This window comes from Hemitrygon akajei, chromosome 16 (assembly GCF_048418815.1).
Source record: "Hemitrygon akajei chromosome 16, sHemAka1.3, whole genome shotgun sequence".
NCBI classification, from domain to species: domain Eukaryota; kingdom Metazoa; phylum Chordata; class Chondrichthyes; order Myliobatiformes; family Dasyatidae; genus Hemitrygon; species Hemitrygon akajei.
This window is the reverse complement of record NC_133139.1, coordinates 48384438-48410742: the sequence shown is the minus strand read 5'-3', so window position 1 is coordinate 48410742 and position 26305 is coordinate 48384438. Positions and strand designations below refer to the sequence as shown.

General features: G+C 42.6%; 1 protein-coding gene across 2 annotated transcripts in view; it reads right to left on the bottom strand.

Moving 5' to 3' along the window:
- palm1a (paralemmin 1a) overlaps positions 1-26305 on the bottom strand; it is a 250110-nt gene that overhangs the window by 179617 nt on the left and 44188 nt on the right. Inside the window, exon 1 of one of the 2 annotated variants that reach the window (XM_073068838.1) lies at positions 12279-12373. The exons of the other annotated variant lie outside the window; for it this stretch is intronic. The gene's annotated coding sequence lies outside the window, so the exon portion shown is untranslated. Of the gene's footprint in view, positions 1-12278; positions 12374-26305 lie in introns of those variants that run through there. 2 annotated transcript variants of the gene reach the window in all.

Sequence of the window (26305 nt, the reverse complement as noted above, 5' to 3'; positions counted from 1 at the left end):
AATGGGAACGTGAGAGTCACTCAGAAGTTGGTAAGAGTGTGGAAAGAGCTGCCACGGAAATGATGGAGACGGATTTGATTTCACCATTTAAGAGACATTTGGATAGATACAAGAATGGGAGGCACATGGAGAGCAATGGTCCAGGTGCATGTTGATGGGACTAGGCAGAGAGCCAAAGGGCCTGTTTCTGTGCTGTAGTGATCTATTGACAATAAATAAATAAATGGTGTAAAAGTGTACTAGCAAGATAGTGTTCATCGGTTCATGGACCATTCAGAAATCTGATGGCGGAAGGGAAGACACTGTTCCCAAAGTGTTGAGTGTGGGTCTTCAGGCTCCTGTACCTCTTCCCAGATAGTAGCAATGTGAAGTGGGCATGCCCCGGATGGTGAGGTTCCTTTGTGATGGAGGTCACCTTCCTGAGGCACCACGTCTTCAAGGTGTTCTCGATGGTGGAGAGGTTTGTGTCTGTGACGGAGAGTCTACAACACTTTGCAGTCTCTTTCGGTTCTGTGCATTGGAGCCTCTGTACTGGCCGGTGATGCAACCAGTCAGAGTGTCCAGGTGTAGAAATTTGCTGGAGTCTTTGGTGTCACACCAAATCCCCACAAACTTCCAATGTAGTCAAGCTGCTAGCCTGCCTTCTTTGAGATTGTGTCAGTCTGCTGGTCCAGGTTAGATCCTCTAAGATAATGATGCCCAGGAGCTTGAAGCAGTCTCTCTTTCTACCACTGACTCCTCAATGAGGACTTGAATGTATTCTCCTGACGTCACCTTCCTGAGGCCCACAATCAATTCCTCGGTCTTGCTGACGTCAAGTGCAGCATCTAGCAAATCCATCCTGCCAGTCTCCCAAATGCTCACTCATATGTATGGGCTCTAGGTAAGTCTAGTGTTTGTAGCCTGGGGAAGATCAACCATCATAAGACCTGATTTACTGTTCATTTTAAGGTTGGCCCGTCACCTAAAACAGAACAATGTTTTGGACATCTGCAAGGTCCTAAGGTAAAAATACATCCTGCTAGATCAGATATAACTTCTTTGTTAGACAAAATCTCCCATGCTGGGTTTGCTTAAAAAATGTCAACTTGATGCCAGTGGTGCCAACCACACCACTGGATGTGGGAAGTTATTGGTTTGTGTCTCTCTGCAGAGTCCTATCACAGTTCAGATGGAATGTTGCACTGCCAGAATTGCCCTCTCTCAAGGAGGTTTAGTGGGCAAAGTACTGGAGGGTTTAACATCGGTAGCTGAGCGAAGGGCGCTGAGTAGGCTACGGTCAATTATGGATAGCTCTGAACATCCTCTACATAGCACCATTCAGAGACAGAGAAGCAGTTTCAGCGACAGGTTACTATCGATGCAATGCTCCTCAGACAGGATGAAGAGGTCAATACTCCCCAATGCCATTAGGCTTTACAATTCTACCGCCAGGACTTAAGAACTTTTTAAAAGCTATTATTAATGCTTTTTGAGATAGTGATTTAGATGCATATCATATTTTTTACTGAGTTAAGTATTGTATGTAATTAGTTTTGCTACAACAAGTGTATGGGACATTGGAAAAAAAGTTGAATTTCCCCATGGGGATGAATAAAGTATCTATCTATCTATCTATCTCTCTATAAGAATGGGGTAGAAGGCAGTTCAGGCCACCTTTCCCCTTTACCTATGTTGTTAGAACTGATTTCTCAGCTGGCTATTACATTACAAATTAGCTGTCTCATTCTCCATTCTCAGTGACCCAGAAGTACTGCATTCTCTGTAAAAGGATAAATTGAGGATGGGGGAGGTGCTAGAGAAATGCACGCAAGTTCCTTGTCTGTTCAAACAAAAGAAAAAATTCAAGTTCTTCTAGGGCCTGACAGTGTAGATATTAATGTTCTTTACAGTCGAGTGTTCAGAACTGGGGGGGGGAGGGGTCACAGATTTGAAATATGAAGCCAACCATTCCAGACAGAAGTGAAGAAAAGTGTCTTCACCCCATCACTCTCTGGAAGTCTCCACCCAAGAGAGATTTGGAGGGTCAGTCACTGAGTGTATCTGAGGTGGAGATAAGTAGATTTTTGGATATTAAAGGTATCAAAGGATTTGGAGTTTGTGCAAGAAATTAGCAGTAAGGTAAAGGAACAACATTGAAGGGCTGAATTTCCTATCCATGCTGCTATGTCTAATGGGCTTTCTCTCATTTTCTCAGCGGCAAGAAGATACCCCAAAAAGACAAGTTGTTGAACTATTTCTTCAGTAAATGATCCAAGTAATAACTACCTTACCTTAGCCTCAACCACCCTCCCGCTCTCATGGAAATATCAAGTCGTGCACAGAGAGGCCACAACATGTCCACGTCAACCATTAGTTACTGATCTATTCTGACCCCATTTTCCTGCTCTTGGTCTGTGGTCTCTTATACTGTGGCCATGCAAGTGCTAGTCCAGATGCTTCAGATCACTCCAACAATCCCTTACCATCAGACAGGAGGTCCCGTAGCATTCGGGTACGGATTGTTCAGATGGGAAGCAGCCAATTCCCTCAGGCCATGTGACTGCTGAACTCCATGCCACCACTAATGAAGTGCCAGTAGCATTTTGCTGTTTGCTTTTTAACTTGTATCATAAATGCACCTTACTATTTGTTAATATAATTGTTACATTATTACTTTGTGGCAATATGTGTGAGTTATATGTACTGTGTTGTGCACCTTGGTCTGGAAGAACGTTGTTTCGTTTGGTGGGATACATATACAATGCCTATAAAACTATTCACTCCGCCTAAGATTTCATGTTTTATTGTTTTACAGCATTGATTCACAGTGGATTTAATTTGGCTTTTTGACACTGATCAACAGAAAAGACTCTTTTGTGTCAAAGTGAAAACAAACTTCTACAAATTGGTTGAAATTTGTTACAATTATTAAACACAAAATAATTGATAGCATAATTACTCACTCCCTTCAAGTCAGTATTTAGTAAATGCACCTTTGGCAGCAATTACAGCCTTGAATCTGTGTGGATAGGTCTCTATCAGCTTTGCACACCTGGACACCACTACCTTTCCTCATTCTTCTTTACAAAATGCTCAAGCTCTGTCAGATTGCATGGGGATAGTGAGTGAACAGCCCTTATCAAAACCAGCCAGAAATTCTCAATTGGATTGAGGTCTGGACTCTGAATTGGCCACTCCAGGATATTAACTTTGTTGTTTTTAAGCCATTCCTGTGTAGCTTTGGCTTTATGCTTGGGGTCACAATCTTGCTGGAAAACACATCTTCCCCCAAGTTGCAGTTCTCTTGCAGACTGCATCAGGTTTTCCTCCAGGATTTCCCTGTATTTTGCTGCATTCATTTTACCCTCCACCTTCGCAAGCCTCCCAGGACCTGTTGCAGTGAAACATCCTCACAGCATGATGCAGCCACCACCACGCTTCAGCCACTACCACCGTGCTTCACGGTAGGGATGGTGTGTTTTTGATGATATTCGGTGTTTGGCTTTCACCAAACATTGCATTTAGTCTGATGGCCCAAAAGCTCAATTTCAGTTTCATCAAACTATAGAACCTTCTTCCAGCTGACTTCAAAGTGCCCTACATGCCTTCTGGCAAACTATAGCTTTGATTTCCTGTGAGTTTTTTCAATGTTACTTTTCTCTTTGCCACTCACCCATAAAGCTGCGACTGGTGAAGCACCCGGGCAACAGTTGTTGTACGAGCAGTCTCTCCCATCTCAGCCACTGAAGCTTGTAAATCCCCTAGAGTTGTCAAAGGTCTCTCGGTGGCCTCCTTCACTAGTCCTCTTCTTGCACGGTCACTCAGTTTTTGAGGATGGCCTGCTCTAGGTAGATTTACAGCTGTGCTATATTCTTTCTGTTTCCTGACTTAACTGTACTCCAAGGGATATTCAGTGACTTGCAAATATTCTTGTATCAATCTCCTGACTTGTGCTTTTCAATAACCTTTTTGCAGAGTTGCTTGGAGTGTTTTGTTGTCTTCATGGTGTAGTTTTTGCCAGGATACTGACTCACCAGCAGTTGGACGTTCCAGATACAGGTGTATTTTTACTACAATCAATTGAAACATCTTGACTGCACACAGGTCTCCAAAAACAGATTTCTATTTAAATAATTATGTAACTTCTAAAACCAATTGGCTGCACCAGTGATGTCATATCAAAGGGGGAATCAACTCTTTTGTGTTTTATATTTATAATTAATTTAGATCACTTTGTAGAAATCTGTTTTCACTTTGACACAAAAAAGTCTTTTTCTGTCGATCAGTATAAAAAAAGACAAATTAAATCCACTGTGATTCAATGTTGTAAAACAATAAAATATGAAAACTTCCAAGGGAGGCGAATACTTTTTATAGACACTTTTTTATGGTTGAATGACAATAAAACTGAACTTGAACTTGAAATTTTCTGAGAATCTCTGCTTCTACCACTCGCTCAGGCAGTGCATTCCAGAATCCATCCTCTGGGTGAAAAAGATCCTTCATCTCTAAATCTCTTTTCCCTTCACCTAAGCCTATGCCCTGTGGCCTTAGACACCTCAACAATGAGAATTTTTCCCATGAACTACCATATTTTCTGCACCTCTATCAATTCCTCACTCAGCCTCCTCCGTTCCAAAGCAAACCCAGCCCGTAGTCTCTCCTCATAACTGAAACATCCTATTCAGGTAACACACTGGTGAGTCCTTTGCATCTTCTCCAGTGAAATTGTGTTCTTCCAGTTGTGTGCTAGACAAAATTGTAGACAATATTCCAGCTTCAACTTAGACATTCTTGCTTCTTTTCACTTTTGTAAAGCAGCAGATATAAACGCCTCAAAGTACGTGCGACCAGGCCCAAGGACAGCTTCTATCCCATTGTAATAAAACTATTAAATAGCTTCTGAGTATAAGGTGGACCCTTGACCTCAGAATCTATGTTATGATCTTACACATTACTTACCCACACTGCACTTCCTCTGTAGCTGTTACACTTTATTTTGCACTGTTATTGCTTTCCCTTGTTCTACCTCAAAGCACTGTGCAATGATGTGATCTGTATGAGTGGAAAGCCACTGCTGTGACAATAATAAACCAATACTAATACCAATAGGAGTTGTTTTAAGACTCCTCTATCTTATCATTTAGCACCAGTTAATGAAGGCAAATCTGTGCCATTTCTTCATCACTCTGCTCCCTCTGCCATCTTCAATCACTTTTTAATCCCTGTAGGCCCCTATCAATCATGTCCTTCCATTCCACAGTCTACCTCACACGTACTTCTGAGGGTAAAGCACTAGCAGGAGGTTATCTCTCAGTATCTATCCCTCTCTTCAGCTCAGCACAGCTTTGGAGGGATTTGAACCTGCTTCCCCACCCTTTCCCCAGAGCCTTGCAAGCCCCTGCCTTCAGATACTTACCTAGATCCCTTTAAATGCTGTGGCTATATCTGACTCCACTCCTGCCCTGGACGCACAGTCTGAACCATAAGGACTTGTTGCATTGAAGAAATCTGTTAATGAAATCTAAAGTCTGGCCAATAACTGCTCAGTATAAAATATCTGTGTTTACACAAAGCTGACCCACTTTAAGCTGATCACTGAGCTAATCCACAAACTTTGTCCCTGGCAAAGCCTTGTTTATGAGTTCCTGGCTTTCTGTGCAGACCAGATGTCAGGAAGCTCAGCGACATTGAGTGCAATTGCTATATTTTATTTACAAAAAAAAACCTAGCAACAAGACATCTATAGTGGGAAAAAAGGCTAAATTCTTCCTTTTGCTGACCTATACAAACCCTGCACCACATGTATGCAGTCAATTTAAATCCTCACCCACACATTTAAATACTCTATTCAACTCCTCACATTGTCTTCATTAGAGACTGGAAACTGGAGAGGCCATTTGACCACTGGATTAAGTCTACATTGGAAATGGTAGGTACCAGCGAAATTGGGATGTGGCCCTCATTTCAATTATTCTGGAATATTGACCATTGATTTTTGTTTGAAGTAAGTCATCAAGGGGTGAGGCATCATTAAAGAGATGGCGTGGTAATTGGGAGAAAGGGCAGAATGATAGATGGGAGCTTCCATCAGATAAGGCCAGAGCAACCTTTAGCAAGCAATCTGACAGCGTGTTAAATCCAGGCTTTGTCTGGTGTCCCAACAGTAGCACCAATCACATGGCACATTTTTGATAAATGATAGGGAGTTCTCAGAAAACTGTAAGTCATAGTAGCAGTATTAGACCATTTGGCTCATCATGGCTGTGCTGCCATTCGATCATGGCTGATTTTTTTCACCTTTTCCCCTTCACCCTTCACCCTCTTATCAATCAAGAACCTAACAATCTCTTCATTAAGTATACCTAATGACTTGATTTCCTGAGCACATTGTGGCAAGGATTTTCATAGGTTCATCACCCCTCTGGCTGAATAAATTCCCTGATGACCCAGAATATTCATCAGCCAAGACTCATTACAATAGTTTATTAAACCATTACTGTGGGATCATGCTTTGCAAATTGATTGTCACATTTTACAAAAAAAATCTTCACTTCAAAAGTATATCTTGGCTGCAAAGAATTTTGGGGCACTTTGAAGGCAGCTGCTGGAAATCTGAAATTAAAACAGAAAGTGCTGGAGACATTCAGAAGGTCGGGAGGCATTTGTGGAGAGAACCGTGACTGTATCAAGTGGAAGACTCTTCATCAATTGGTCATGTTACAACTGTTTCTCTTCTCACAGATGCTGCCTGACCTGAGAGGGGTTTCTAGCATTTTTTGGTTTTATTCTGAAACATCCTGAAGCTGGAAAAAACCCTCATGAATCAATCAATCAATAATAGGCAGATGAAAAGTAAATAAGTAAGTAATAGCCCTCTCTTTGAGCTTGCTTGCTATGTTCAGTGAAGACCAAACCTTTTAAATTGGGGACAAAACGAAAGGAAAAGCTAATGGCTGCAGGAACAGGAGGAAATAAGATTATGCTTTTGCATCAAACCCATCCTGCTTTGCTTCTCAACGGTGGCAGCCATTACTGCGTTAACATTTTGCTGAAGCATTTAGTGCTTTCGTATGGGAAGACTTGATTGGAAAGTTATGATGGAATATAAAGAAATAGCAGTGAAGCTTAAGAAATATGTAGTGCCTGTCTTCATGGAAGGAAGACTGACCAGGAATACCAGAGAACTAAGTGTCGGGTGAAAACGAAGGAATTTAGAATCAGTAATAAACAGTATTAGAGAAGTTGGTGAACTTGAATGATGATAAATCCCAAAGCCCCTGTGTTTTCAATGAGGTTGCTTTGAAGATGGTAGCTGCTCTGCATATTATCCTCCAAAGCTGCCTAGGTTCTGGAATGAATCCTTCAGAATGATTGGGGAAATAAATGTGACCCCAATACTTGGGGAAGAAGGGAGAATATAATATAACTGGCGAGTCTCCTCAACATCTTCTCCAGTGCAATCACACACTTCCAAGAGAGTGGTGACAAGAGTGGTGACAAGAATTCTACACAATGCTCCAACTGTGCCCCGAAGATTTTTTAAATTGTCTCATAATATCCTTGCTGTTATGCTCTAATAAATACAAATATCGCTTGTACATTCTGTACCAACTCAACCCTCTGTACTGTTGTTGAGGATGTGTACAATCAAGGCCTCCTTATTTCTCACTACTTCCTAGTGCACTATACCTTGTGTATCACCAAATACTCATCCTCTCAAAACACATCTCTTCATATTTTTCAGCATAAGCTCCACCTGTCATTTTTCTGTCCATCGGATGACCCTCCTCGCTATCAACCACATCATCAATTTTCATGTCATCTGTACGCTTACAGATTGTACCACCTACATCCACTTCCAAATTACTAGTACGTGTAAAAAAAGAACAAGGTCTGAACTCTGCTGGGCTTCCAATCACAAAATCACCCAAACCAATTTTATTTCCAATGTTCCACCCTACCCTGGATCGAATGGTCCTCATCTTTCAGCCCAGTCTCCTGCATGGGATGTCGTCAAAGGCCGTACAAAAGTCTATCTAGACAACATCAACCACGTTACCCTCATCGACAAAGTCACCTTCCCAAAATATTCAATCAAATTAATCAGACAAGATCTCTCCTTAACAAAGTCTGTCTTTCCAAGTTCAGATTAATCCTGTCTCAACAATTTTTTTCAATATTTTTCCTGCCACTGGACATAGGCTCCTAAGCCAAGGGTCAAGGTCTCAAAATAAGGGATTGGACATTTAATCATGAAATTAAGGGATATTAAGGGATTCACTCAGAGGGACTGCAAATGCTATAATCTGGTTTTACGAAACAAACTCAACAGGGCAGGCAGCATTTGTAAAGGGAAGCAGGCAGTCAATGTTTTCTGGACAAAAGTCAAGAGAATTGGGTCTAGTACGGGAAAATAGTGCTGAGAAAGAAGTTCAGCCATGGTCTTCCTAACTGGTAGAGCAGGGCCAGATAGCTTATTTTTGCTCCTGATTTTTCTGTTCTTAATATATTGAATCATATGCTGGAAAGCAATTAGCTACTTAGCACTGTGGTTAACTGGCCATAAAACTGGTTTGTGGGTTGAAGGAATTGGCTGAATGTCTTCCAGAAGGAATTAAAAGTTAGTTGGAGAAGAATATCAGTGTGAGTTGAATAATTGCTTTTACTTGATCTACAGAGGAATCAAGGAGTGGGTTTTTCTACAGTGCCTGCAGTGTTGATAGTTTAATAAACATACACCTCCACTACTGACATCCTTCTTCAGGTCACATTTCTACAAAAACAGCGTTCTACCACTCCAGCAGCAAGTTTCAGTGGTGAACTGTCTCCCATGAGTTGGAATGTCGTTGGTCAGGAACACATAAATCCTGAAATGCGCACATGGCGAGTTACCCCTCTGCCAGCATCACTGAAACGGATTAGTTGTCATGATCACATTGCTGTGTGTGGAAGCTTGCTGTGCACACGCTGCCTGCCTCTATAACAGTGAATCTACTTCAAAATATAATGCTGCACTGATGTGTCTTAAGGCTAGAGAAGGCTTCCTGAAAGTGACCAACCTTGTAGGTAGGGTGGTAAAGAAGGCATATGGCATGATTGTGATCGTTGTTCAATGCCAGGAAGTCATGTTGCAGCTTTGGTGAGAGCATGTTTAGAGCATTGTGTACAGTTCTAGTTGACCCATTACAGGATGAATGTAGAGTCTTTGGAGAGGGCATAGAAGAGGTTTATCAGGATATTCCCTGGAACAGAGAGTATGTGCCATCAGGAAAGGTTGGACAAACTTGGGTTGTTCTCTTTGAAGCATCAGAGGCTGAGGAGAGCCTGGATATTTGCTTATAAAATTATACGAGGCATAGATAGGGTAAGCAATCAGGATGGAAAGAACCCGAGGACATGCTCAAGTGCCAGAGAATATGCATTTATGGTGAAGGGGGCAACTTTAACGCAGATGCGCAGGGTGTGCTTTTTATACAGAGTATGGTGAGTGCCTAAAATAGGCTGCCAGCAGAGGTGTTTTAAAAAACTTTTAGATAAGATTCAAGATTGGTTAATGTCACTTCCAGTACACAAGTGTAAAGGAGAACTAATTGTTACTCCAGATCCGATGCAGCACAAAAAAGTAAGATAAAGAACAGAATAATAATAAAAAAAACAATACATTTAAATACCTGATAGATTGATTGTCTGTCCATAAGGTTGGATCGTGTACAGGAGTGTCTGACTGACAGGGAATGATAAAGTAGTGGTGGGAGGGTGGTTTGGAGGGTTGATTAGTGGGTGGAGATTTTGATCAGCAGTACTGCTGGGGAGAGTAACTCTTCTTGAGTTTGGTGGTCCTGGGGTGGATGCTACAAAGCCTCCTCCCTGAAGGGAGTGGGTGGGATATTTCATGATATTACTGGCTGTTTTCCAGCACTTTTCTGTATACGTGTCCTAGATGGTGGGTAGGCTGGTGCCGGTGATGCATTGGACAGCTCTGTCCACCTGCTGTAGAGCCTTCCTGTCTGCCACAGTAATAAAGTCAATTCAATTCAAATTCAGTTGAGTGCAGTTTCCATACCACGCAGTAACGCAGCTTGTCAGGATGCTCTCTACTGTACAGATGTAGAATGACATGAGTAGCGATGTGCATAGTCCAGCTCTCATCAGACTCCTCAGAAAGTAGAAGCCTTGGTGAATTTTCCTGATTGTGTGGAATATGTTCAGGGGCCACAAGAGGTTGTGCAAAATGTGCACTCCAGGAGTTTGCCGTTTCCACTGCTGTGCTGCCGATGGAAAGAGGGATGTGAGTGTTGTGAGTTCTCCTGAGGTCAATAACCATCTCCTTTGTCCTGTTGACACTGAGGATGAGGTTATTTGCCTCAGACTCTTTCACTTCCTCTCTGAAGGCCATCTCATCATTGTTGGCGATGAGCTCCACCACAGTTGTGTCATCAGTGAACTTGACAATGTGATTACTCAGGTGTTTGGCTGTGCAGTCGTGTGTGAGCAGGGTGTACAGCAATGGGCTTAGCACACAGCCCTGGGGGGCACCCGCGTTGAGGGTGATGGGGAGGGAGGAGCAGTTGTCTGTTGGTTAGGAAGTCCATCGCCCAGTATTTAGACTGGGGAGTAGGAGCACATAAAAACATGAATGTGTAGAGAATAGAAAGATACGGATCATAAGACATAGGAGCAGAATTAGGCCATTCAGCCCTTCGAGTCTGCTCCGCCATTCCATCACGGCCAATCCCGGATCCCACTCAACCCCTTACACCCATTTACTTGCCATATCCTTTGATGCCCTGACCAATCAGGAAACTATCAACTTCTGCCTTAAATATACCCACAGACTTGGCCTCCACTGCAGTCTGTGGCAGAGCATTCCACAGATTCACTACTCTCTGGCTAAAAAAAATTCCTTCTTACCTCTGTTCTAAAGGGTCACCCTCAATTTTGAGGCTGTGCCCTCTAGTTCCGGATGCCCCCACCATTGGAAATATCCTCTCCACCTCCACCCTATCCAGTCCATTCAACATTCGGATTTAATGAGGTCCCCCTGCATTCTTGTTAATTCCAGTGAGTACAGGCCTAAAGCTGCCAAATGCTCCTCATATGTTAACCTCTTCATTCACGGAATCATCCTCATGAACCTCCTCTGGATGTGACAACACATCCTTTCTGAGATATGGATCATGTGAAGGGTGAAGAGATGAATTTGTCATTGTTTTGGCACAGGCATCATTGGCTGTTCCTGTGCCGTGCTGTTCTACTTTCTAGGAATTGAGTTGAGAGTTAGGGGGCAAAAGTTTAAGGGTAACACGAGGGGGAATTTCTTTACTCAGAGAGTGGTAGCTGTGTGGAACGAGGCTCCAGTAGAAGTCGTAGAGGCAGGTTCGGTATTGTCATTTATGTAAAATTGGATAGGAATACGGACAGGAAAGGAATGGAGGGTTATGGGCTGAGTGCGGGTCAGTGGGACTAGGTGAGAGTAAGCGTTCGGCACGGACTAGAAGGGCCAAGATGGCCTGTTTCCATGCTGTAGTTGTTATATGGTTATATAAATGCTGTTTCTACTGGCTCGGGTATGGGTTTACCTGCACGGGTATAGAGGATGGATTATGTACACCCACTTGCACAGACCTAGGCATGGATTTCAAACAGCTAGAGTCAGTGACAATAAACCAGATTCTGATTCCAGGAGATTCAATCCCAACTCACCCAGTGGCAATCTAAGGGGATCAGATGAGCCACTTGGTCTGAGCTCTGTTGCAACCCATTGCATGCAAGTCAGTTATCCGGTCATTCTGCTCTCCCACTAGAGAGTTAGGCTAAAGTTATCCCACATGTCCCTCAGCTAGAAACTGCTCACCCACATACACACATAATGCACTGTCCACAGTAAAAGTTCTCTCACTGAGTGCCAGCTCATTTTGGCTTCAGTTTTCTGGCTTGGTCAAGATTATTTACATAGGAACTGATTCCAAAGGTTCAACTCCAGTCTCTCTGCATTAATGCGGGCCACGGTTATGTAAATTCTCAAAACAGGCCCCGAGTGATTATTGTTCAGTTAAAGTAAATGCTCATGGTTTGAAAGCCAAACTCTAAGGCATCAAAATTGCATTAAACTGGATCCATGACTGAGAAATGAGGTGCATGATTTGTCAAATTGTACACATGGTGCTACAAATTGTAATTAATCTGTTTACATGAACCCTCAGTAAGACAATTTCACTGGCCAATTTAGGAGGTTTTTTATGCCTCAGAATACAACAGTCAAGGACAAAATGAAGCAATTCAAACCTTCTTACCTTTAAGACCTAAAAGGCCACAATAATGCAGCAGTGAGAGAAGTCTGCACTTCTTGAAACTCCATGATTATCCTGGCATTTTGCCTCTTTGCTCTGCTGCTAAAGTTCACTAGCTCAAACCTGCTGACCCAGAATTAACTGAAAATCAGTTTGACTGGGCAAAGTTGAAAGAATTTAAACTAGTTTGGATCTATCCAGGTCAGTTCACGAAGTAATATCAGCAGCAGACATAAGTTCAGGTGATACATAAGGGTGATTGATAAGTTTGTGGCCTACGGTAGAAGAGATGAACAGTTCTTGTTACATGCACATGCAGGTCAACTATTTGAGTGATTATGCAGAAAGTTCGAAGTTAATAACTCATCTCCTTCTACCTTAGGCCACAAACGCCTCTGCTGTGGACACTTTCTGAAGGTCCGAGATCCGTATGTTCCACGACCGCTGGACTAAGTGTGTAAATGTAGGAAAATTATGTTTAAAAATAAATGTGCTAGGTTTTCTAAAATTGACTCCTTCTATCCTAGGCCACAGACTTATCAATCACCCCTCGTATGAGGTGGTGTACCCTTGCAAAGTGAGAGTAGCTTCTGCCCTGTATCAAGTTGGAAATGCTGCTGTAAGTTCTACTTTGTGTTACATGGCCATGTAACAGTGGGTCAGCTGGCATTAAAGCCAAACCCATCACTCTTTTTCATCACAGGAAGCAGTCGGGAGCTGAGCAATGCCCAAAACTCAGACCCACAGATTTTTCAGTACATGAAAGTTCTTCCAAATCATCAAATGATTTGTGGTCGGTATATTAATAAGAAATGTGAGGCATCCACAAAGAGCAAAGAGCGCCTTCTTTCTGAAGAACTACCATTGTTTATTGTACTCTGTTAATCAACTGCTTTGTGTTGAGCTGCCTGATGACCCTGGTGCAGCCTTGCCCTCCTGGCTTTAACTTGGCCTCTAATGAACTAAAAGTGACACTGTTGAGTATGATCATCAACTCAATTATACACAAGTACCATGTTTTGAAGTATATGAAAGACTTCTTTTCTTTGGCAGATTGCTTAGCTTTAATTCAAGTATGATCTGATGATACTTTAGATAATTTTGGATGTTGTAAACACCAGCATGTCTCCCTCGAGCAAACCAGATACTGAAACAGAGGAGATACTGAATAACATCTGATAGGAAGTGGACCCAGCATGCACAAGAAGTTAATTCTGATCAGGCAAACAGTTCTTTCCATCAGGATGGGATTAACTAAGGACACAATCAAGGAGCCCTGATAAGTTGAAGTCAAATGGCAGAAAGTGACAGCTCTTCAGTGGTGGCAGCAATACCTCATCCAAAGGAAGATGGTTGTGGTCACTAGAAGTCAATCAACCCAAGGCCAGGACAGGGGTTCCTCAGGACTGTGTCCTGGGCCCAACCAGCCTCATCAATGTCCATCCTTCCATCACGAGTGGAGATGTTTGCTGATGACCACACAATGTTTAGTTATACAGACAACTCTTCAGCAGATGAAGTGTTCTGTGTTGCAAACGGGCAGAGCAAGGCAACATTCAGGCATATGGGTCGCTGAGTGGCAAGTAACATCCGTGCCAGGCAATGACCATTTCCAATCGGACAGAGTAAGGAAGTCCACCTTCACATTGATTGGCACTAGCATTGCCAGGTCCCCCCCTCCCGCTATCATATGCTGGAGGTCACCCCACTGACCAGTTTTATAAACACTTGGACTGTTAGGGCAGGTCAGAGAGCGGGCATCCTGAGGCAAATGATTATGTCTATAAGACATAGGAGCAGAATTAGGCCATTCTCACCATCAAAACTGCTCCACCATTCCATCATGGCTGATTTATTATCTCTCTCAGCCCCAATAATTCTCCTCCTTTCTCCCAGTAACCTCTGATACCCTTACTAATAAAGAACCTAACAATGTCCATCTTAAATATACCCAGAGACATGGCCCCCATAGCCCTCTGTGGTGACATGGTGATGAACTACAGTGTCTGTCTATCATAAAGCCTTTAGGATCTGAAAGGTACAAGTGACGGCCCTGTAGAAAACTTCTGACTTGCCTGGATAAATATAGCTCCAACTCATAAGAGGTGCAACATCATCCAGGACAAAGCATGGTCCCTATTCTGACAGCCTTCATTCCTTCACATACCTTCATTCTGCTATGTCAAGCTCCCAGTGCCTGAGGTATGTATCATCATCCAATTACTGTGCAGTGAAGAGGTGGAAATTCATTGGGTTGAGCAGCTTCCTTCTCGTGCTGTGATTTGGTAACTGCGACAACTCTTCCCAAGCCTTTCACCTCAGACAGCAGAGATGACAGAGGCAGCAGCACCTACAGGCACCACCCAATGTCCCACACGTCACCCTGACTTTGTAATAGATTACCCGTCGGTCAGTGTCACTGGGAGTAAATCCTGGAATTCCACAGGTCACCCTGACTTTGTAATAGATTACCCGTCGGTCAGTGTCACTGGGAGTAAATCCTGGAATTCCACACGTCACCCTGACTTTGTAATAGATTACCTGTCGGTCAGTGTCACTGGGAGTGAATCCTGGAATTCCACACGTCACCCTGACTTTGTAATAGATTACCCGTCGGTCAGTGTCACTGGGAGTGAATCCTGGAATTCCACAGGTCACCCTGACTTTGTAATAGATTACCCGTCGGTCAGTGTCACTGGGAGTGAATCCTGGAATTCCACACGTCACCCTGACTTGTGAAAGACTGCACCCAACAGAACAGACAAACAACCACTGTGCAAACGACATCAAACTGTGCAAGTACAAAATAAAAATAATAATTATAGTAAATAAATAAGCAATAAATATTAAGAACATGAGATGAAGAGTCTTTGAAAGTGAGTGAAGTTGAGTGAAGTTATATCCCCACTGATTCAAGAGCCTGATATTTGAGGATTAATAACTGTTCCTGAGCCTGGGGGTGTGAATCCTGAAGCTCCTGTACCTTCTTCCTGATGGCAGCGACAAGAAGAGAGCATGACCTGGGTGGTGGGAAGTAGCACTTATGTTCATGGGAGCTTGCTGTGCAAATATCGTCACCCACAATTCCTGCAACACAACTTCAAAGACTCTCTTTTTTCTCTTTCGGGTATGAGCATACATGCTTTTGTCAAGTTGAAAAGGAACTGAACTTAAGTGTCTCTTCTCAAAGCTGTGCACTGTTATACAACAGCTCTGAGATTGAAACCCGGACATTTACCACCCAGTGCTGCTGAAACTGAAATGCAGACAAATTCCTGCCTTCATAATGTTGGGTTTTCCAACTTGCTGGAGAAACCTTGTTGTGGTTGGCTGTCAGTGACTAGTGGTGTTCCTCAGGGCTCAGTATCAGGACCGCTACTTTTCACATTGTTTGTCAGTGGAATTGAGGGCTTTGTGGCAAAGATTGCAGATGATATGAAGATAGGTGGAGGGGCGGGTAGTGGGAGCAAACAATGCACTTGCAGCAGGACTTCGAAGAATGGGCAAAATAGTAGAAATGGAATGCAGTGTTAGGAAATGTACAACGCATTTTGGTAGAAGAAACAATATTAAAGGTACATTTAAGGCGGAAATTGATCACTTCCTTATCAGTCAGGGTATCAAAGGATATGGCGAGAAGTCAGGTGTATGGAGTTGAGTCGAATCCAGGATCAGCCACGATGGAATGACAGAGCAGACTCGATGATTGACACTACTTCATTGCAAAGCCCACAGATATGATTTGTGTTTATCAACAGTTAATACAACATTCTGGCAATCAAATCAATTAATATGCATTACCCCCACAGAGAAAAGGAGGAACAACTAGATGTAGGTTCAGCCCAAAATCCCTTGATTTGTTACTTTACCATGTTAGAACTGATGGTTAAACAGATTTAATACAATCACAACTTTTTCCACCATGAACAGTGCATTTCTGCAGAATCAGGTGATGGTCCACCTGCATGTAGAATTTTTGAACCAGGTGCGTATGTGGGAATACTGTGGGTGAAATCCTCTGCCAGGAGATCTTACCAGACTGGCTGATGTATATAAATGTATATCAAACCATGAGCGGAGTAAGTAGGGTAGACTTTTTCCTGGGGTTGGTGAAATACTAGAGGGCATTGGTTGAAGTTGAGAGGGGGAAAATTTAAAGGAGATTTACAAGGTAAGTTTTTTACATTGAGTGGTATGTGCTGCCAAGGACAGTGGTGGAAGCAACACAAGAGTCATTTAGGCAAGATTCAAGATTTAAGATTTAAGTTTACTTGTCACATGTATAGTACATGGAAATATACAGTGAAATGCATCATTTGTATTAACAACCAGTAAACCCAAGGGTGTGCTGGGGGCAGCCCACAGGTGTCACCACACATTCCAGTGTCAACACAGCATGCCCACAATGCTTGGCAGAACAACAAAGAATACAAGCAGCAGCTACACAAGGACAGCAGAAATAAGCCCCATTCCTCCCTCCTACCCACACACCAATATGGCCCTTTAACCCCAGGACAAGCCTACAGCTGCAACCTCCAGCAGACACAGATTTGGGCCCACAGACATGGGGCTTCCACCTCCCCAGTGGACTTACAGAGATTCTTAGATTTGGCCTCAGCTTCTGTACTTCTGATTTGACTCTCAAGCCTTGACCCTTGACATTGATCTTTGGATGGGATCCTGAAAACTAGGCTTCAAATTCCATTTTCACTAATTCATGAACCCACGGAGTCATCGTACTCATTCCTCCTGCCCACTTGGAATTCCAACTCCGTTTGACTTAGACAACTCTTGTTTACTTTCTGTCGGTTCAATATCCAACCACTGACATTGCATGTCTGCATTTTCAGGTTTTTAAATGAGTAGAGTCTTAGACTGCAACCTGGCCTCTAATTACCCCACAACTCTCCCTAAACGATATTCTGACCTCTAACCACCCTCTCTGTCCCTAGAACTATTTTACGAACTGAAAAAAATAATTTCAAAAATTAAACATTAAAAAATACGTAATTAAAATACAGGCAAAGAATAGGGATACAGATCATGTGCAAGCAAATGAGATTCGTTCAATTTGTCATCATGGTCAGCACAGACATGGTGGGCAAAGGTCCTGTTCTATGTTCAGTTACTTATTGACATGGGTGGGACAAGGGAGGAGAGGTCAGCTAACTGTTCAGCTTGTTATGTGAGGAAGTGGGTGCACATGCAAGGTCTGAACCTCCACAGAATTTCATCCAAATATCAGCTGCGGCTGAGTGATTAGAGGAGTAATTTCTCATTCCTAGACTGTCCTGCAATTAACTTTGCAGTGGGGAAAGGGGATACCTTCAACTCCTCACTTTTTGTTGAGTTCTGGTGCTGCCAATCTCCAGCACTGCTCCAGAATCTCTGATCTTCAAGGTCAGTCCACCCTATTCTGATTAATTCTAGCGAAGAACCACAGGGACATTTCTTTCCTTAGTTGACCACGGATAGAAGTGGTTCATGTATCACAATTTGGAAGAAGTAGTGGGACTCATCTTCTCTCAGCATTAACTGCCTTCTGAACAATCGACAATATTCTGGACAATACAAACACTATGTCAGAATGCTGTTTATTGACTGTGGCTCAGTGTTCAACACCATCATTCCTACAGACCTGATCAAAAAGCTACAGAACTTGGTTCTCTGTACCTCCCTCTACAACTGGATCCTCAGCTTCCTAACTGGAATACCACAATCTGTGCGGATTGGAAGTAACATCCCCACCTTGCTGACAATCAACACTGGGACACCATGGGATGTGTGCTTAGCCACTGCTCTACTCTCTACACCCATGACTGTGTAGCTAGGCATAACTCAAATGCCACCTATAAATTTGCAAATAATAAACCATTGTTGGGAGAAACTCAGATGGTGACATGAGGGTGTACAGGAATGAGATATACCAGCTAGTTGAGTGGTGTCATAGCAATAACCTTGCACTGAACATTACTGTAATAAGATCAAAGAGCTGATTGTGGACTTCAGAAAGGATAAGATGAGGGAACACGAATCAATCTTCATAGAGGGATCAGAAGTGGAGAGAGTGAGCAATTTCAAGTTCCTGGGTGTCAATATCTCTGAGGACCTAACCTGGTCACAGTGTATTGATGCAGCTTTAAAGAAGGCAAGACAGCGACTATATTTCATTAGCAGTTTGAGGGGATTTGGTTTGTCACCTAAAACACTTGAAAACTTCTACCATCACCATCTGGTACGGGGGGGGGGGGGGGGAAGAGCACGGAATGAGGACTACTGCACAGGATCAAAGTAAGTTGCAGAAAGCTGTGAAATTAATCAGCTCCATCATGGATACTAGCCTACATAGTTTTCCAGAAACCTTCAAGGAGCAGTGCCTCAGGAAGGCGGCATCCATTATTAAAGACCCCCACCACGCAGAACGTGCCCTCTTTCCATTGATACAGAAGCCTGAAGGCACACACTCAGTGATTCAGGAACAGCTTCTTCCCCTCCACCAAATGATTTCTAAATGGACACTAAACCCAAGAACACTTCTACCTCACTACTTTTTTATTAATTTCTGTTTTTGCACTACTTATTTTAACTATTTTATATACAAATACATAATGACTGTAATTCATTTTTTTCTATATTCATCATGTATTGCATTGTATTGCTACTGCAAAGATAACAAATTTCACAACATATGCCAGTGATATTAAATCTGATTCTGACATTCCTCAGGGAAAAATAATCCTTTTATCTTCCCAAACAATATGGCACCTCACGTGATTCCAGTAGTATGATTATGAAGGTGTGGGTTCCTGTCTAAATTCAATACCGGCTCAATCTGAACAGCTGCTTTTTTTCTATGGGTGAGGAGGTCGGGGATTGTTACTGTCGCTGTTTGTTTTCTACAGCTAAGGGGGTTGAGGACTGTTATTGTCACAGTTTTTCTCCGTGGGTTGGGGTGGGGGATTTTAGAGTCAGCGAGTTTTATTTCTTTTTCATGCTGGAGGTGGGAGTTGATGTCTTTCCATGGTCTCTATGAGTCAGCTCCTATGGTCTTTCTGTATTTCATGTTTATCTGGAGAAGATGAATATCAGAGTGGTATTGTACATGCATACTTTGACAATAAAGTGAACCTTTGTACCTTTGAAAATTTGATTGGTATAACCTGTCAATGTGAGATATGGGACCCAATAAAGGTTTAGGGTAGACAGCATCACAACAGTTAGGCTGGGATTGGAACACATTTTAAAATAGTGTTGAGGGGGAGCCAATACAAGGTTTGTAGGACCCTGGACCACAGAATTGAATAATTGAGATAACAGCAACCTCTCACTCAATGTCAGCAAGACCAAGGAACAGGTCATTGACTTCAAAAGGAGGAAACTAGAAGTCCATGAGCCAGTCCTCATCGGGGATCTGAGGTGGAGAGGGTTAGCAATTTTAAATTCCGTGGTGTTATCATGTCAGAAGATCTGTAAGTGCAATTATGAAGAAAGCATGGCAGCACCTCTACGTCTTTTGTTTATTTATTATCAAAAAAGAAGAAATTCAAGGTTGTATACTTTGATAATAAATGAACCTTTGAACCTTTGAAGTTTGCAGAGATTCAGCATGACATCTGAAACTTTGACAAACTTCTATAGATGTGTGGTGGAGAGTTTATTGACTGGTTGCATGATAGCCTGGTATGGTGAAAACAATGCCCTCGGATGGAAAATCTTACAAAAAGTTGTGGACATGGCTCAGTTCATCACAGGTAAAGCCCTCCCCATCACTGAGCATATCTACATAATGCACTGTCACAGGAAAGCAGCATCCATCATCAAGGATCCCCACCACTAGGGCCATCAGGAAAAAGCTATTCGAGCCACAGGACACACACCAGCAGATTCAGGAACAATTATTTTTTATGTTCTTATGTAATTATTACCCCTCAACCATCAGGCTCTTGAACCAGTGGGGATGACTTTACCTAACTTCCCTCAGCCTCCCTTGTCCTATCACTGAATGCTCCATGGACTCATTTTCAAGGACTTTTTATTTCATGTTTTCGATATTTATGGCTTATTTATTTAATATTATTATTTCTTTATTTTTCTTTGGTATTTGAACAGTTTGTTGCCTTTTGCACGTTGGTTGGTTGTTTGTCTATCCTGCTGGAGTGATCTTTTATGTTTTATGGATTTACTGAGAATGCACACAAGGTAACGAATCACATGATGGCATGTATATACTTCAATAATAAACCTACTTTGAACTTTGAACATGTGTTGTGAGGATATTCTAACTCCGAAGAAATCTTCTATCGTAATCACATTTTTTATCAACGGCTGCCAGTGCAGGACAATTCTAAATAGCAATAATAAAGCTGCACATGAATTCAGCTGCTGAACTGTCTGTCTCCTTGTCTGAACACATTGAATGATGTCATTATAAAAATTAATGATGAGGATAAACAAAGACTAATCTTAGGAGTAAGGATTGCTTGTCCTTTGTACTGTGCCACAAGAGAACATATTTGCTACTTCAGATTCTTTCAGTATCAGTTAAGCAAGCATTGAATATACGGAATGGATGGGACAAATATTGCCTGCAGTAAGAATCCATCGAAAGTGTTGCTTCCAGCCAGGCAAGAAGGGAGACACTTGAAGGCACTTGAAGCTAAAGTGATTGAGCAGTTGAGTGGTTGACCCTCCCCCAGTCCTGCTGTGATAAAGCCTATCTAGTGAGGCTTTATGGGTGGAACTAAGAAATAAGAAAGGTATGACCACATTAATGGGGCTATATTATAGACCACCAACAGCCTGCACAATTTAGAGGACCAAATCTGTAGAGACACCATCGCAAGACTGTTGCAAGAAACGTAAGGTTATTATCGTAGGCGATTTTAACTTTCACATATTCACTGGGACTCCTGTTCTGTAAAAGGAGTAGGTGGGATCGAATTTGTCAAATATATTCTGGAAAGTTTCCTTAATCAGTACATGGAAGTCCCAATGAGAAAGTGTGTGATACTTGGTCCCTTGTTAGGAATGAGATAAGGGAAGTGACAGAGTTTGTGTCGGGGAATGCTTTGCACCTAGTGATCAAAATGCCATCAGTTTCAAAGTAAATATGGAAAAAGATAGGTCTGGTCTGTGAATCGAGATTCCAAATTGGAGAAGGGCCAATGTGAAGGTATCAGAAAGGATCCGGCGAGTGTGGATTGGGGTAGGCTGTTTTCTGGCAAAGGTGTACTTGGTGAGAAGGAGGCCTTCAAAAGTGAAGTTTTGAGAGTGCAAAGCTTGTACGTCCCTGTCAGAATAAAAGGTAGAGATAACCTGTGTAAGGATCTTGGTTTTCAGGAGATATTGAAATAAAAGAGGTGCTTAGCGTAAGTTATTGAAAGATATATATCCGGTCCCACAACTGATGTCAGGCTTACCGACCTATAATTTCCTGCTTTATTATTACAGCCTTTTTTAAACAGTGGAACAACTTCAGCTGTCTTCCAATCCTCCTGTACTTCACCTGTCGTTAAGGATGATTTAAAAATCGTTTCTACTATTTGGATAGACATGGACTGATTAAGGATAGTCAGCATAGCTTCGTGTGTGGTGGGTTGTGTGTATCCAATCTTACAGAGTTTTTTGAGGAAGTTACCAGGAAAGTTGATGAAGGGAAGGCAGTGGATGTTACTTCCACAGACTTTAGTAAGGCATCTGATGATGAGTTTGGTCAAGAAGGTTCAGTCGCTTGGTATTCAAGATGAGGTAGCAAATTGGATTATACATTGGCTTTGTGGGAGAAGCCAGAGAGTGGTAGTAGGTAATAGGTCCATAATCCATTGAAAGTAGCGTCACAAGTAGACAGGATCATCAAGAAAGCTTTTGGCACATTGGACTTCATAAATCAAAGTACTGAGTACAGGAAATGGGATGTTTTGTTGAAGATGGCTTGTTATGTTGAAGTTATATAAGACATTGGTGAGGCTTAATTCAGGGTATTGTGTGCAGTTCTGGTCACCTATCTACAGGAAAGACAGATGTAAATAAGGCTGAAAGAGTACAGAAAAAATTTACAAGGATATTGCTGGGGTTGGAGGATCTGAGTTATAAGGAAAAATTGAATAGCTTAGGGCTTTATTCCTTGGATTGTAGAAGATTTAGGGAAGATTGAGGGGAGAGCTCTCCCAAATTATAAGCGTATAAATAGGGCAAATGCAAGCAGGCTAATTTGAAGTCCTCATCAATTATTTGACATGCAGCAGGGTGAGCAGTTCCTCGTTTGGTGATGGCAGCATTCAATATCTCGAATGCCTGATTAACATCGCCTTTTGGTGATATGTACTCCTTGGAGTTTAGAAGAATGAGGGGGATATTACTGAAACCTACTGAATATTGAAAGGCCTAAACAGAGTGGACATGGAGAGGGTGCTTCTGGTAGTGGGAGAGTCTAGGGCCAGAGGGCATAGCCTCAAAATACAAGAACGTTGCTTTAGAACAGAGATGAGGGGGAATTTCTTTAGCCAGAGAGTGGTGAATCTGTGAATTCATTGCCATATATGGCTGTGGAGGCTAAGTCATTGGGTATATTTAAAGCAGAGATTGATAGGTTCATGATTAGTAAGGGCATCAAAGGTTACAGGCAGAAAACGGAGAATGGGATTGAGAGAGATAATAAATCAGCCATGATTGAAAGGTGGAGTAGAATAAATGAGCTGAATGGCCTAATTCTGCTCCTTTGTCTTATGTATAGTTTCAACCTGAAACATCAACAATTCCTTCCATCACCCCAACCCCACAGATGCTGCTCAACCCATTGAGTCTTTCCAGCAGATTGTGTACTGTTTCAGTATTATGTGTCTCCTCTGAAATTGCTGACTTCCACACAAGGACTGGAATTAATCGAACATGCATCGATCTTAAACATCTTGGCATTAAAGGCAGTTGAGACAATGAAAGGAGAAAGGAAGTGAAGTTACAGCAAACATTGATGTTACTTATTTCACTGCCAGAACACACAACAGAGCTCGTAATCTGTATTTGACGAGGTTGAATATTTCCTGAACATGGTTTCCTCTCCTATTGTAACCAACGTGAAAGAGGACATCTCCAAATGAAATATTAACAGCTGCCTGTGGTACTCCAGCACAAGGTAATCTATGTCCTAAACAATGAGTAAGGGAGCTGCCAGTTTTGTCAACGCTGCACCTTTGACTGTAGGTTTTCATCTAGATGGAAGAGATCCAACGACATGAGTGGTGAGTGTACCTTATTGCCCCAAATTGTAATTGTATTGTTATCAATGCTCTCCAGTGAATGAGTACACATAAGATAATAGTGTCTCACCTAGAGCTGCATATGGACTTTACTGCTGAATTGTGAATGCAGTTCCTACTTGAAGCTTTGATATACTGAGTGGTGCTGTAATGATAGCCATTCACAAGATCTTTTTCTTCATCATTTCCTGCAGAGAACAATGGTCACAGAACCATAGAACATTACAGCACAGAAACAGGCCTTTTGGCTCTTCTTGGCCGTGCCGAACCATTTTTCTGCCTAGTCCCACTGACCTGCACCTGGGCCATATACCTCCATACACCTCTCATCCATATACCTGTCCAAGTTTTTCTTAAATGTCAAAAGTGAGCCCGCATTCACCACTTCATCTGGCAGCTCATTTCACACTCCCACCACTCTCTGCGTGAAGAAGCCCCCCACCGCTAATGTTCCCTTTAAACTTTCCCCCCTTCACCCTTAACCCATGACCTCTGTTTTTTTTTCTCCCCTAGCCTCAGTGGAAAAAAGCCTGCTTGCATTCACTCTATCTAACCCATCATAATTTTATACACCTCTATCAAATCTCCCCTCATTCTCCTACGCTCCAGGGAATAAAGTCCTAACCTATTCAACCTTTCTCTGTAACTCAGAGAAGGTCGTGAAGGAAGTGTGTTGTAAAAAGGGAGATGGGGAGGAGTCTCGGAATGAGAGAGTTGATTTGGGGCAAGACTGGGATTGGATGTGGAAATGACTTGGCTGGGGTTTTGATAGGAGACGTCTTTAGGGTGGAACATGGGAGGATACTGGAGCAGGAGATTGTGGAGGTCTTGGTGCGAGATTTGAAGACAGTGGCAAGGAACTGAGTTGTACAGTGAATGAGCTGATTAACAATGATAAGCTAAAGGAGAAGATGTGAAAGCTGAGGACACCTTGGACTGTCCAACACACTGCACTCAGATAGGATAATGCCAAATTAGCCTTCACTGTTAGATTTAGTATTTGTAATGGGCGGAGTAAAATTTTGAAGGTGTCCTCAGAATGAGCACTGTCCACTCTCTGATGTCATGGTGTGAGGCCTGGATGGATGGCCAGGATGGGTGTGACTGACACACAATGCCATCGGGATTTAAAACAGAATTCTTTTATGGTTAGACTCTGATATATCCAGCTGTTTGAACATACCACTGGCGTGGCATTTGGCTCACTGATTAGTCCCAGGGTCCAGAGTGTGGGTCATGGTTTGGTCTCTTGGTCTGGTTTGTAGCTGGTGTAACAGTACCAGCTCCCAGTTCCCTCCCTTTAAACTCACTGGGTTCACTGGAAAATTGTAACACTGCCACATAATATTATTAAAAGTGCTGGGGATTAACAGGAGTAATGTAGATTGGAAAATTTGCTTGTCTGTCACTACCAAAGTCCCAAGGGTGCTGAATTATTAGCATTTTACTGTACCGAGTGTGTGAAATCTTGCAATAACACTTTCAGGCAAGGAATTCTTGAAGCCCGGTTGCTTTATCTTTAACAGAGAGGGATTCTCTTCATTGCAAGGGGCAGAAAGTGACTTCCCCCTGAGCTAAGCAGAAACATAGAGAGGAAGCACCTTCACAGGAAGCACAGAGCAAGGTCAACCAGGGTTAAACAGCAGATGCCCTGATAGGAAGACTGCTCCTACACTCCCGCTTTAACACTGTGCTAATGACAGCATCAGCTCAATCTCTGGTTTGTCTGTGAGCAGTGGGAGGAGGTGAGAATGTCAGGGTCTGGTCAGGGATATTATGGGATGGATTTAGCCTCCTGGAGCTTCTTGGGGCGAGGTGTTGGCTGTGCCTGTAACATGGAAATGTTGATTGTGTTTCATTCGTGCTCCTTGCAGCTTATGCAAAGGGAATGCAGTAAATCGCATGTGGAACCAACATCTCGCCAGCAAGACATTAACCCTGAACCTCAGAATGCTTTGTAGAGCAGTGTTGGAATCTGGGGCAAAAATTCAACCTCCTGCCAGCCGTTTCAATGGAATTAAACTTCCCAAAAATTGATTTTTCTGCACAGTAGATCTTCTAGGCCAATGTTATTCGCATGGTTAGTGGGCACTCTGAAAAATATTCCACGTGAAGTCCCCACTGCTGCTGGTGACTGTAACAGTCACGGATGTCACAGTATCTGTGTACAATGGGTATTTGAAATGTCCATGTGGACTCAGTGGGACAAAGAACATGTAGGACTGTGACCCGTGAATTAGACCACTCAGTCCATCAACCTGCTCCCCATTCATCAGGACCATGACTGATCTCACTGATTCTCAGTCTTAAAAAAATGTCCAAAGTGTCTGACTCCCCTTCCCTTTGAGAAAGATTATTCCAAATACTCCTGATCATCTGAGAGTAAACATTTCACCTTATCTCTGACTAATGCCAATTCGGATGCTTTCGAAAGATTTAACCACTGTGGTAAGTTGCACTGGTTTAGTACAATCCCTCTTCAGCCTCTCTGTTCTTAATACCAAGGACATCCAACTCTCATTGATGACAAGAGTGCTCAACCTCTGATTGTGACACAGGGCTACACTGATACAGTTCGCTCACTCACAAAGCTCTCAGCTGTTCCCTCTTCCATCATCGGCTTCACTGACTCCCCACCAGCCTGACATTACATCCCTGATTTAAGAACAGTAAAAAAAAAGCTATAAATACTAAGCGGGTCAGACCGTAACTATGAAAACAGTTCTGATGAGGGGTCTTCAGCCTGAAACAATAATTCTCTCCACAGATGCTGTC